Source organism: Cuculus canorus, chromosome 2 (assembly GCF_017976375.1).
Source record: "Cuculus canorus isolate bCucCan1 chromosome 2, bCucCan1.pri, whole genome shotgun sequence".
In the NCBI taxonomy this organism is placed as follows: domain Eukaryota; kingdom Metazoa; phylum Chordata; class Aves; order Cuculiformes; family Cuculidae; genus Cuculus; species Cuculus canorus.
Genome location: NC_071402.1, coordinates 56,561,838 through 56,575,106, shown reverse-complemented (window position 1 = coordinate 56,575,106; position 13,269 = coordinate 56,561,838). Strand labels below are relative to the sequence as shown.

The 13,269-nt window shown below is 41.9% G+C and overlaps 1 protein-coding gene across 3 annotated transcripts in view; it reads right to left on the bottom strand.

Moving 5' to 3' along the window:
* Positions 1 to 9,847, bottom strand: part of LDLRAD4 (low density lipoprotein receptor class A domain containing 4) — a 296,296-nt gene extending 286,449 nt beyond the window's left edge. The window contains exon 1 of one of the 3 annotated variants that reach the window (XM_054059718.1): positions 9,765 to 9,847. The gene's annotated coding sequence lies outside the window, so the exon portion shown is untranslated. Of the gene's footprint in view, positions 1 to 9,447; positions 9,587 to 9,764 lie in introns of those variants that run through there. The other 2 variants (XM_054059716.1, XM_054059717.1) reach the window with 2 other exon arrangements.
* Between the last annotated feature and the right edge of the window lie 3,422 nt (positions 9,848 to 13,269).

Sequence of the window (13,269 nt, the reverse complement as noted above, 5' to 3'; positions counted from 1 at the left end):
TCATTCAACCTGACCTTGAATACCTCCAGGGATAGGGCGTCCATGACTTTTCTGGACAACCTGCCCCAGTGCCTCACCACCCTCAGAGTTAAAAATTCCTTCGTAATAGCTCATCTAAATCTCCCCCACTCCAGCTTAGGACCGTTACCCCTATTGCTACCACTGCACTCCCTGACAAAAAGCCCCTCCCCATCTTTCCTGTAGGCCCCCTTTAAGTACTGGGAGGCTGCTATAAGGTCTCCCAGTAGCCAGAAGGAAGTGCAACTTGCAAATCTCTGCAACCTGGGCTAACACAACAAAGGGTATATTAAAGCCTTTAGGCAACAGAGGCTCTGGTTCTCCAGTGGTAAACTTTCAGATGAACTCTGGATTGAGAAGAAAGGCATAGACACATTAATAAGCATCCATGAAATTATAACAAAACACAGCTCATACTAGATCTAGTCAGTTTCTGGGCTGCAAGATATTTTACAATACTATTCATTTCACAGAAACATAAAGGTTGAAGAAGACTTCTAAAATAATCAAGTCCAACCATCAGCCCAAAGTGCCATGGCTACATGCTGCCTGAACACCTCCAGGGAAGGAGACTCCACCACTTCCCTGGGCAGCCTGTTCCAATGCTTCACCACTCTTTCAGTAAAGAAATTTTTCCTAATATCCAATCTGAACCTCCCCTAGCACAACCTGAGGCCATTTCCTCTTACCCTATCACTTGTTGTTTGGGAAAAGAGGCCAACGCCCACCCCACTAAAACCTCCTTTCAATCTCTGTTGTCTCAAAGCAGATGAAGCCCCAAAATAAATTTTCCTAATTTCCCGGTTTTACAACTGTCAAATAGAAAGGATTTCTTCCTTAGTTTTCTCTTTAGAGAACTGACAGTTTCAATATGTAGATACAGAAAATCACTGCAGGTCCCCAGATCTAAAGTGGGTCGACAGGAATTTTTTCAGTTCTTGACTCTGTAGCAGACTTCTCATGCAGGCTGTCCAGGGAATTCACATGTTCCTTGAGACGGTGTCCCTGGTCACAAAGAAGGTTCCTTGGCAGTTTAGGTCCATGCAGAGGACCCTCATAACACCAGGCCTTTGGTCAAAACACAGTTCACCAGAGTTCACTATGAACCAAACAGCGTCTGTCTGTGTCTTATTTTTATTTCAGTGAAAGTCTGTCCAATCTAGAGTACCTGCAATGAAACATCTCAATTTCAACAAACTCCCATTTTCTGGCTAAATTATGTTCACTTCAAAGTTTGCAATTAGCTCCATCGAAGATGCCTCTTAATAGCAACATTATGAAAACTGATCAATAACAAGCGACACGGAGGAAAGTTGAGATGAATCAAGTACATTATAAAATGCTGAAGTTAAAACATGGTAAACATCAATGTCAAGAGGCTCTCATTCATACACAGATGGTTTTATATCACTGTAATTTAACTTACATTCTAAATGATGTCCTCCTTCAGATGTAAAATGACCTTTGATTGATTCAAGCTAAATACATAAGGCTGTTCTATATTCAACGCAGCATTCACACACAAGTTTAACATACTTTAACATATACATCTTGACTCGACACTTCAAGTGATTTGCTTTGGTGTCTCTATGTAGACATGATTAAAGGCTTTTATCTCCAACCCTTAACAATACCCAGGGGAAAACAGGGAATGGGAAAAGGCAGTGTCTGTTGCTGGTTGCATATTCAAATGAAGACAGAACTCATCATTTCAAAAGACACTTTCAGAATATCTTATACTTCTACCTCCCACTCTACAACCCATAGAGGTCCTCTTTTTCCTCACTATATTTAATTCCTCTTGATTTGCTCTGTTTTCAGGTAATTTCAAACAAAATCAAAAAGAAACATGAACCAAATGTTTCTTAACTCATTAATGCACATTATCAGCACTAACACACATCAGCACTGCAATACTTCTTTCTTGATATTTACGTACTTGCCCAGCCACCATCTGTGAAAAAAGGAGACCAACCAACCTAGATTATTGAAGATTTCTGCTACAGAAAACTTTACATTATCCCAGTCATTTTCATCAAAAAGCTGTAAAGGTGATCAGAACAGAAACAGTTATTTTCACCTACAGCTGCGAGTCTGAACTGTCATCTCTGTACCCAGTGCAGGCAACCTCCTCTTGCACTAAAGAGATGTTTATCTCCCTAATCCTTGGTACATCAATCCCTACATTAAAAAGTGGTGCCACTATTGTTAAGAATCTAATAAGGCACTGTAAGAATAAAGTTATTTGTAAAATGCTTTGATGCGAAAGCTTTGCCATAAGGTGCTAAGTAGAACAGGTCAGATAAAACACACATTTGACAAAAGTTGGCAGCATTTCTGTTCATCAACAGATGGTAGCTTTTAAAAACATTTTTAATTATTATAAGCTATGTGAAAGTGGGCACCAAAAAGTACCTGTACTCAACATCATGCAAGTTGCTCAGGCTGGATAAATGGATCACATTAGGCTTCCCAATTAAATAATGAGAGATCATAATTTAAGACATTTTAAGTGAAAAGTGAGTACTTCCAAAAGTTAAACTCGAGGTTATTAAAACAGTAAGATGAACATGAAAGGGTCACAAACACAGAAAACATCCACGTTGGAAATATTCATTGAACTTCTTTCCTCTCCACTATTCCACTACGGATACAACCTTAGTGATGAATTACGATCAACACACATCTTTTGTAAAACAAAGCACCTCCCCACGAACTGCACTGGCCAACAGAGGCTACCAGTCAGCCCAAGCCTAGCTTTTATACAGTCAGGCCAAATCCTTAGTTTAGGAGTATTGTACCTTACCTGCATGTATCTTTACAAACATTCAATTTAATTTTGCTTAATACTAGTTAGGCAAAAGGTACAAAACCAGTCATCAGATTAGGTGAAATAAAAAGAGAAGAACGTCAATTTGGTATTTCACAGGAGGCACCAGTTTAACGGCTATGGAGATTAAGTTAGGTTATTCAGAAGTGTTCCTCACATCTCTCCTATACCTTCTGCTACGCTACTCAACTCTGACCCATAGGGCAAAAGCCAGCCAACTCACTTTCATCTTACAAAAATCCCAAGCAAACCATGGCAAATGTCCACTTGAAATTCTATGCAATACAGACCAAAATAAACACCATGAATTAGCATTACTTGACTCAACAACTAATGGTTAAGCAAAAGCAGAAAATGAAGCAATGCCATTTACACCCAACACTTCAAGAAACACTGCTACATTTAGGCAATTACACAATATTACAGCCCTACTAGACACAGGACTAACAAATTCATATTAATTCTTGCTTCATGTGTCATTAACACCTAATGGAATGTTTAAAGGTGTTTACAAGTCCAAACTAATAATGGATCACTCTTAATTAACACACAGTAAAATTTTCATGAAAGTCTCAGTGGAAGAAGAAGGTTGTTAAAGAGATTGCTTCATATCTCAGTCACAGACTGCTCCCTCCTTTCTCTCTATGAAATGGAGAACAAGTAGGTTACAGGTGTGAGAAACCAAAATTAGGCTCAGTTACACAACATAAAGAGGTAATTAAAGAAGAATCACACATTTTCCTTTTAGTAATCTTTGAAATCAAGAAGAGTGGAAGTTGTGTTTAAAAAATGGAGCACTGTTTGAAGATGCCTGTAAGTACCGGGTGATGAAAATTAAAGACCAAACACGGTGGCCCTATACCAGCATATGGTAGGTAATACTAAGCAGATGAGTCAACTCCTATTTTGGAGTAAAAATCAGGGTTTATCTAGAAGAAAATGCTGTTTACCAGTCTCCTGTCAGTGTAGAAGAGATTCTAGATTTTACTTTATTAATCACTATTGTTATAACAGAAACTCTAGCAGAATTTTGTACTGTCCGCTAAAATCACAACCTGAATGCAGTCAGCAAAAATTATTATAGAACCATTCAAATCTCAAGATATGTATCATACAAACATTTGAAAAAGCACATCTTCCCTAAAAGCCGGTACATCTTCTACAGACAATTTCAGAACATAATTAAACACTGAACACAAAAAGAATGGAAATCTCCCAACTCGTCTTTTACAGGCAATAGCATGTTCAATATTGTGACTACATTTTTTCAGAAGCAGACATTATAAAAAGGATACCAGGGTATTTAGCATAGAAGAAATTAAGAGCACTAGGAGATGGAAATACAATGAAACTTCTACAGACACTTCATCAACCCACTCCACTCTCACGTGTAGCATTTGAGCAGTGCATGTATTCTAGAAGATACTGTCCTGCCTTTCAGAATCAATATTAAACACATAGAAGTTTTCGGCTGTAAGGGACCTCAAAGATCACCCAGTTCCAATCTCCCTGCCATGGGCAGGGACACCTCCACTGGATCAAGCTGCTCAATGCCTCATCCAACCTGGCCCCGAACACCTCCAGGGATGGGGCATCCATGACTTCTCTGGGCAACCTGCTCAGTGCCTCACCATCCTCACAGGAAAACAAAAATTCTTCCTAATATCTCATCTAAATCTCCCCTCTTTCAGCTTAAAACCATTACCCCTCATCCTATCACTGCACTCCCTGATAAAGAGCTCCGCCCCAGCTTTCCTGTAGGCCCCGTCATCGCTTGTTTTCCCTGTCCTACAGACATTTATGAGCCAGTGTCAACATAGACAAACTTTGCAAAGATCTCCACACAATTGTCAAACCACACTTGCCCTTTTTTCCACTGCACCCATCACTGAGAACAAATAATATTTTCATTTATCATCTCATCTAAGTGAAACAAAGCCAAATCAACCAGGAGCATCTGGATCACAATTTAGTCCTACCTAAAAGTACGCATCTAGTAGGTGCCACTACTCTAGTGAGTAAAATTCCTTTGAGGAGGAATAGTTCTACAGAACTGTAAAACCACAGAATTGTTTGGGCAGAAGTGACCTTGAGGATCATCTAGTTCCAATCCTCCTGACATAGGCAGACACACTTTCCACTACATCAGGTTGCTCAAAGCCTGAAAAGCAAGTTACAAGCACGCACACTTCCAATTAAGCCATGTGCAACAACCTCCTATTAGAATTATTTTGGATTTTAAAAGTATATATTTTCAGTCATGCCTATCAACCAAATGTCTATTTATAAAGGCGTCTGTATAGGACTGATGCTTTTTTGGCTGGGTAAGGGAGAGACTAAAGCCTGGGAAAAACGCTGAAAATGTTTGTGCTTTAAATGTCTGAAATAACATTCAGTTCAGAATATAACTAAGTTTGCTTAATCTTTAAGAGGTTTAAGAGGTTTTGATTCAACACAAAACAAATATATTCTGTATCTAATGGCACTCTAATGGAAAAAATGCCATGTCTGGGTGCATGATTGATCTTTTTAACAGTTATCTAGTCATCAGAGAGACTTACTACACCTGCAATTCTACTTAATAGGTAGAAAAATCTAAGCAGAGCAGTGCCAGGCAGAGGCACACCCCACAGGTTTGCACTGAGCCTAAGTATTCTAGCAGCAGCAGCTTATTTATCCTTTCCACAGAACTTTTAACAGCCTTTCTATGTGGATGCTGGCAATCACTGACTTCCATTGTCCCCTAAATTGTCTAACAGCATTTTCAAATGCTTTTCAGTTTTAGCAGATAATAAAACATAAAATCACTATGATTTCCCATCCTTTTTTGGTGCTCTCCTCAAAAAACTACCCCCCCAACTCATAAATTACTTTCATAATAAAACTATATTCCTACGAGAACACAGCCACCTCAGTTTCGAGTATCCAGACTCCTGCGCGCAGCGAGTTTTCAAAATTCAGTGGGTAAGGATTTCTAAGTAGTTACTCTGCAAAATGCAGACATGAAAAATAAATTATGGGTGTGGATGTGTCGCTTTCCCAGCCCTCTCCCCACTGCATGCACTTCCACCCCCAGCTTCTTTGCTGGTTTTCATGCAGATTTGTGCCAGACATTCGGCATCCTCATTAAGTGGTGTCTGGCAACCTGCCTAAGTTTTAGTGGGTTCTGGGAATGCCAATATATTAACCAGAGGACTTTCTGCATACTCTAGAGAGATTTTCATTCTAGAAAAGTCAGCCATTTGGCACAAAGAAAAACTTAATTCAAATCTAGGAAAGCTCTCCATTGGCAATAAGAGGAGAAACTGCATTTAGATTCTTCTTAATTTCTGTCTCCTATCAGAAAGAAAAGCTTGATGTAGAGCATGATCATTCAAACACAGTTTAAAAGGTCAGACTACTGTCTGTAGTAGGATTTTAGAAAAAAAAGAAAGGCAGATACGAACAACACAGACACAGCACATCATCAAGAAAATGATTCATTTTCATTTCCATGGTTCTTGTGACCAAAATAATCTTAATCAAGAAGATCAAATTTATCCGTTACTATGCTGAGTGATAATGAATGGTGATATGGGTATTTGCAAATTTTCCTTGCTCAACTAAACAACAAGAAAAAGCGTTCAGCAAAATGCATCTACATTTCGCATACTCCAAATATGCTAGATCAAGGCATACGCTATTGAAATGCATATATTAAATAAATATAGATGATGAATACAGAGACATTTTGCCAGCATGAAGTACAGAACACACTGTAATGTTGTGATCACTCTTACTCACCTGCAAGCATCCTTTTTGCTGCAGTCCCCTTACAATCACTGTTACTCAACTGGCAGTCTCAGAAGTAGGCAAATAAAACTCCTCTCTAAAATAAAGCACTTAAATTTATCTTACAAGGTTCAGAAGAACACAATGAAAAAAAAAAAAACCAAGATCAATAGCTCTCCTTCACTGGTATATTTTGCCTCTGTACCGCAAAGAAAAAGTTAAAGTACACTGGACGAATGTGCCATTATTTTGTTCTGAGACCATTCCTGCAGACTTATACATGTAGAGAATCCCATTCACTTCAAGGAGTTATTCAAGTAATCTGTCGTCATTTACCTATCGCTATCCAATATTATTAGAAATAGCTTCAAATTGATATTTACTTTAAACTCATTTTGGTTTGTAAAAAAAAGTCCCTGATCTCCTGGCAGCACCAAAAGGTCACAACCCCTTTATAATGACCAATTAGCACCAGAAATACAACAAGAATCTATTAAAATAAACTCAACTTAAGTGGTTTAGCATACATATTAAAGTCTGGCAAATATAAGATTATGTTTGGTGGGAAATAGATTTTTTTAGCTATCTAGGCTGCCTTTGCTTAGATATCAACCTTCTAGGCAAGACGGCTATTCTTAAAAATAGCTGTCAACTGAGAAAAGAAAATGTATATGTATGAATCATTTCACTACAGGGTTGGATTCAGCAACTGATGCACCACTGTTCTGGCATCAGTGCCTTGAATGAGCAGCTGATACTAGCTCGGTGCCATTGAAGAATTTCACGGTTACCACAGAACCAATCCGCAGAAAAATTCATCTCTAAACTCCTAGAAGTATTTGTATTCCATAATTGGCAATTCACTTGCAATGAGCTCTTTTAAGCTATTAGAAGCTCCAGGCAGAAAAAAGCTTTTCCAAGACCTCTCAAAAGTTAAATGCAAGAAGCATTCCTGCCAATGCAAGAGCTGCTGGGCTGGCGTGCACTTTTTAACACTTCATTTCTCTTGGAGATTATACCGAGTTAAATTACTTTTATACTTTTCTATTATTTCAATAATCAGTTGCTTCTTCTGGCTCATCACATCCTGAAAGTATTTCAAACTCTTTTAGAAAGCATGACTTAAACGCAACTAGTTCTTGGTAGAAGGGCACCAGCCACTAGACAGAGTACTGCAGGGCAGCTATGAAAAAGAGAACTAAATTTTAGTTAAGAAAACCAGAGAGGAAATTCCTTTTCACCCAAAACAAAACAGACATGGTACTTCCACTGCACAGAAAACATGTAACATCTTTTCAAGTCTCACTTCAAATGTCCTATGCAGAGAAAACAGCATTTACCTACTTAAAAATAACAAAAGAACAAGATAGTTCTAAATTCTTAGTTACACTACCATTCAACAGTTTTACTCTCACCAAACTTAATACAACTGTGCCTCAATCTCAAATCTCAATTTCTTTCTACTTCTACCAGTTTTCTTATAGCAAGTTTAAGACGCTGAAGGCTGAATTCAAACTTCATCACTCAAACACTGCCTAGTGTCTGTAATGTTTCAATTAACATAAACCAATGGTCTGAAATACACTGTCTCACATTGTTAACTCATTCTGCATTACACATTTATCATCATTTAGGCCCGCACAGGCATCAGTTTACTGGAGAACACTGATATGCCTTATGTGCATTCAGCAATGATCTTCACGTACCTAAGAGTCAGAACTAAATATAGTGCTATAAACACAGAACATAAAAAAACATACATTTTTACTTCTATACATAACTGTATATACTCAACGCATTCCAACTAAAGTTCTCTTCACACTGGTTGCTTTACGTACCACAGTAACTTAATACCTGGTGCCAAACCACCAGTACAGATATAGATGTTCAGAGTATCATCGCTATTTCAGCTAACATGGACAAGGGGGTGTTGAATAGCCTGCTTCCCACCAATGCACCAGTTTTCCAGCAAAATTTCCCCTTTTATTTACAGCCACGAAGCCATAATATTTATATTCTCATTAGTGGAACCATACACGTGTGCACCACACGCATAGTTATTCAACTCTACTCAAGAGTGCATCATATGTTATTTAAACAACTCTGGATCACTGTAAAGAGTAAATTTCCCAAAACATTATCCTAGAAATTAAATTGGAAGGCAGAATAAAACTTTTCTCTAACTAACATACTTGCAGGTTGAAGGATGAAAACCAAAAGAATAGGATGAAAACCAAAAGAACCTTTCTAGAAAGGCACATTACCTACTTATGCAGCATCTGGGTTCTTACCTCATCTATGACTACCAGTAACTGCCACTCAGGCTTTCTTACCGGCAAAAACTCTTTCCCTTTTGGGGAAGCCTCAGACGTTTGATGCTGCGTATGTTTTGCTCTTCATTTTATCTGATGCACCTTTCCCGTCCACAGATATTTTAACACAAGAGGGTTTTGTTTCTAAGAACAGACAAACCTCTTTAGAGTTTCCCCCTTCCCGACAAGAAGATGCCCACGTCTTAGATCAATAAACTTTTGTAACAAACACCACTTCTAGTGCCACAGAGAATTATTCACGGGCTTTCTGTTCTCTCGCACAAATACCATTTGCTACTCCAAAAAGATTCGGAAAACAAAGGTAAGAAGTCCCACTACAACCTTTACCGTTCGGTTAAGACCTCCTAACAAAATAGAAGTTACTTTTGCATTCTGTCTGTTTTCTGTTCAGTCTTCAGTGATGAACTTAGCCTAGAGCAGGTACCAAACCATACCCCGTGCCCAACTCCCAGGTGGAAGCCCGGCACCCCCTCCAGGAATCCGGGATGCACCTACTCCATGCAAACGATGCAGGCAGGCATCAGACGGGCAAAGCGCGGCTGCTGATGATGAACTCTTCGAGCAGGAGGCACTAAATAGAGTTCCCCGTGCGTGAGCCCGCTGGCCTCGCCGCCGCCTCTCCCTGCTGGAAAAGTTGCCCGGTGGCGGCGGGGCAGGACGCGGTGCCGGGAGGGACGCGCCGGCACCTCCCCCCGGGATGCTCCCGCCGCTCACCCCGCGGGAGGGGATGGCGAGAGGCGCCGCCAGCCCTCCCCCGGCGCCTCAGCTCACCACCCCCCCCCCCCCCCGCGGCCGGTCCCTCCGACACTCACCTCGGCGCGGGGCTCGCCCGGCTCCGGCCGCGCCGCGGCTGCGCCTGCCCGCAGCTCCCGGCGCTGCTCCCGCCCCCGCCGGCTGCCGCCCGGCCGCGGGGGGGCGGGGAGGCGGCGCCGCCCGCAGCGCGCGGGGACACCTGCCGGGCGCGCCGGGGACAGCTCCGAGCGGCCCCAGGGACACGTCTGCCATTGGACACCTGCGGGGGGGGGACACCGCTTCCCCCGGCGGCCTCCGTCGCTGCCGCGCTCTTTCAAGCCAAGGCGTTTTTCCTAATGTCATAGAATCATAGAATAGTTTGGGTTGGAAGGGACCGTGTCCAGCCAGAACCTCCCCTGGCGCAGCTGGAGGCCATTCTCCCTTGTCCTGTCACCCATCACTTGGGAGAAGAGGCCAGCCTCCTTGTCTCTACCTCCTTTCAAATAGCGGTAGAGAGCAATAAGGTCTCCCCTCAGCCTCCTCCTCTCCAGGCTAAACAGCCCAGCTCCCTCAGTTACTCCTCATAACGTTTGTTCTCCAGCCCCTTCACCACAGCTTCATTGCCCTCCTCTGGACGTGCTCCAGAGCCTCAACATCCTTCTTGTACTGAGGGGCCCAGAACTGAACGCAGTACTCAAGGCACAGCCTCACAGTACAGGGGGACAATCCCTTCCCTGGTCCTGCTGGCCACACCGTTTCCGATACAAAACAAGATGCCATTGGCCTTCTTGGTGACCTGGGCACACCTGTTCAGCCAGTTGTGAACCAGCACCCTGCAGTCCTTTTCCACCAGGCATCTTTCCAGCCACCTTTCCCCAAGCCTGTAGCATTGCGTGGGGTTGTTGTAACCCAACCTGTGGCAAGAAGGCATCCCCTGACCCACTGGTGGGGCATAGCCATAGGGGTCCCCACGCCCGTCCTGCTGACCCCACAGGACACCCACCAGCCTGAAGCTGTGCACTGTTGGGGACAGGACTGGCACAGGGCAGGGTGGAGTAAAAAAAGTACACTTTATCCCATGCAGAATGAGAATTTTTCTGACATTTCAAAAAATGTTGCAAAACAGGAAAACCCAGTTCCAGTCATGGCCCAGCGGGCATGAACCCGAGGCAGGCTTCTGCCCTGCTTGTGTGCACTTGCAGACACTGTCCATTGCAGAGGCAGGAACACAGAGCCACGTAAAAGCTCTAGGGAGACCTACGAAGACTCAACGGGAAAGCTGAGGAGGGGGGTCTTTATCAGAGTGCAGTGATAGGACAAGGTGTAATGGTTTTAAGCTGAACGAGGGGAGATTTAGGTTAGATATTTAGGTTAGAAATTTTTCCTGTGAGGGTGGTAAGGCACTGAAAGAGGTTGACCAGAGAAGTTGTGGATGCCCCGTCCTTGGAGGCGTTCAAGGCCAGGTTGTATTGGACTGATCTCCTGGAAGGTGTGTGTCCTTGCCAATAGCAGGGGGTTGGAACTGGATGATCCTAAAGGTCCCTTCCAATGCATGATTTAATGATAAGGCTGTCAGGCTTTTCCTTGCCATCAGTCTCCCCCTCTCTTTGTTAATACAGATCATCAAGTAAATGGACCACCTTAATTTCAGCTATGCCCAAGCCAGGTAACAACAAGTATAACAACTAGAAATTGTGATTATGTTTAAATGTTGAAATATTTCTATGAACACCATTCGCACAGGAAAAACAAAAAAAAAAAAGCACAGATCATCAGCCTCAGCCCCCATTCCCATCCGTGATGCCGCCTGAAGACTCTTCCCTTCCCGGTTGTACCCGTGACCCAAGAATGAATAGAAGAAATAGCAGGGAGTAACATGATGAACTGTAAAGGCTGGTAACTTTAAGCACGTGCACTTTCGACTGAAGTGTGCTTTTTAAGTGTAGTTGGTTCCCCTTCTCACCTCACCTCTCCCTAGCTGCAAGTCTGCGTGAAGGAGTCGGGAATCTGCCAACCCAGAATTCAGAGTGCCAAGCTATGAAGCTCATGGAGGTGACAGCCTGCAGTTTGTGCTGCAGGTCACCGGATGGGAAATGGGGAACCAGTGGAGTAGTTCCAAACCAGAGAAACTGTCAGATCAGCAATGAAAGATGATTTTAGCAAACATGCTTTGGATTAAGCTACAAGGAACCAAAGGAACATCAAAAAAATACAGGAAAGAGCAGCTTCCAGTAATCTGGGCAATATATTTGGGCTACTTGTCCTGAAAGTTGCAAAAATCATCAAAAGGCCACAGTGTTAATAATCACTATAATAAGCTATTTATAACCAATAAATTGGTATTTATAGTTTAATGATAACCTAACAAACTGGGAGAACCTTGACCTCAGGTTTGCTGTAGAGTTAGCCATCAAGAGTCGAGTGATCTATTTCCAAGAGTGCCCCAGTAACCTGTATGCACTTCATAACAAATGAGTTTGACATGCTTCAGCTGTCTTCCCTTCAATGACTTCTCAGGGAAAACAAGAAGTCATTCACTTCTGTCAGATTCTTGCCTTGTACAGGGAATATCTCTAACCCACAGAAAAGTCTATAAAAGAAAAGTCTATAAAGCATAACAAAATCGCCTATCAAGTAACAATTATTTCTATACAATACCTCTCGAATGGAAAAATTTACCTGGAAGCAACTTGGAATATTTTGGGCAGGTAGAAGGAGGGCATAGACTTATGTACATGCTCAGAAAGCATTTATGTATGTATTGGATCACAGATGGGAAGTGAAACATAGACAACACTCAGTACTGCTGATACTCTTGTTCCTATCCAAGATATCTCTGGAAAAGACTGTCTGCAACCTAATATTCTGGCATGTACAGAGGACTAGAATTCCTCAGATATATAGATTATTTCACCTTCTAATCAGCAAAATTACAAGTTTTGTTCACTGTCTGGCTCCACTTAAACATGTCTAAGAACATCAGTATTTCTAAAGCACCTGTCTAAAAGGAGTGTTAACATTGATCCCTTGATAAAGGTACAAATCATAGACAATCTTGGAGCTGTGTAGAGGTTTCACTCTCAGGAGAATCCCAGAGAGATTTTGGTTATATCAACAAGCTTATCTTAAAAACCCAAAACATCCCTTCTCTTTGGTGAAAGCAATACTCACAGTACCGTGATATCAGGTTTTCATATCCATGAGGTTGCATGGGCATCCTGACAGTTTGTTTCCTGGATAAACAAGAGAAAGTGCTTATAATTGGTTTAAGGTATAGGCAGATCTGTGTATGATTTTCTCTCTTTTTTTTTTTTTCATCTTCCACTCTAAACCTAGTAATGATATAGTTAATATTTGGACTGTTGGGGTGGGGGATGTAGCCTTTTTTTACTACTTTATCATTCATCTGATAATAAAAATGACTTCAATGTTACTGGTAGACAGCACGGTGCTGCATTCCTAAAGGCGTACCTTAACAACAGGAGCAGCCACTCGCCCCTGCCGTGTCCAGAACCCCAATGCAAGAACCAAGCAAACCTGAGAGACAGGTTCTCTGCTGACTCTATAATACTTGGCCCAATTGTG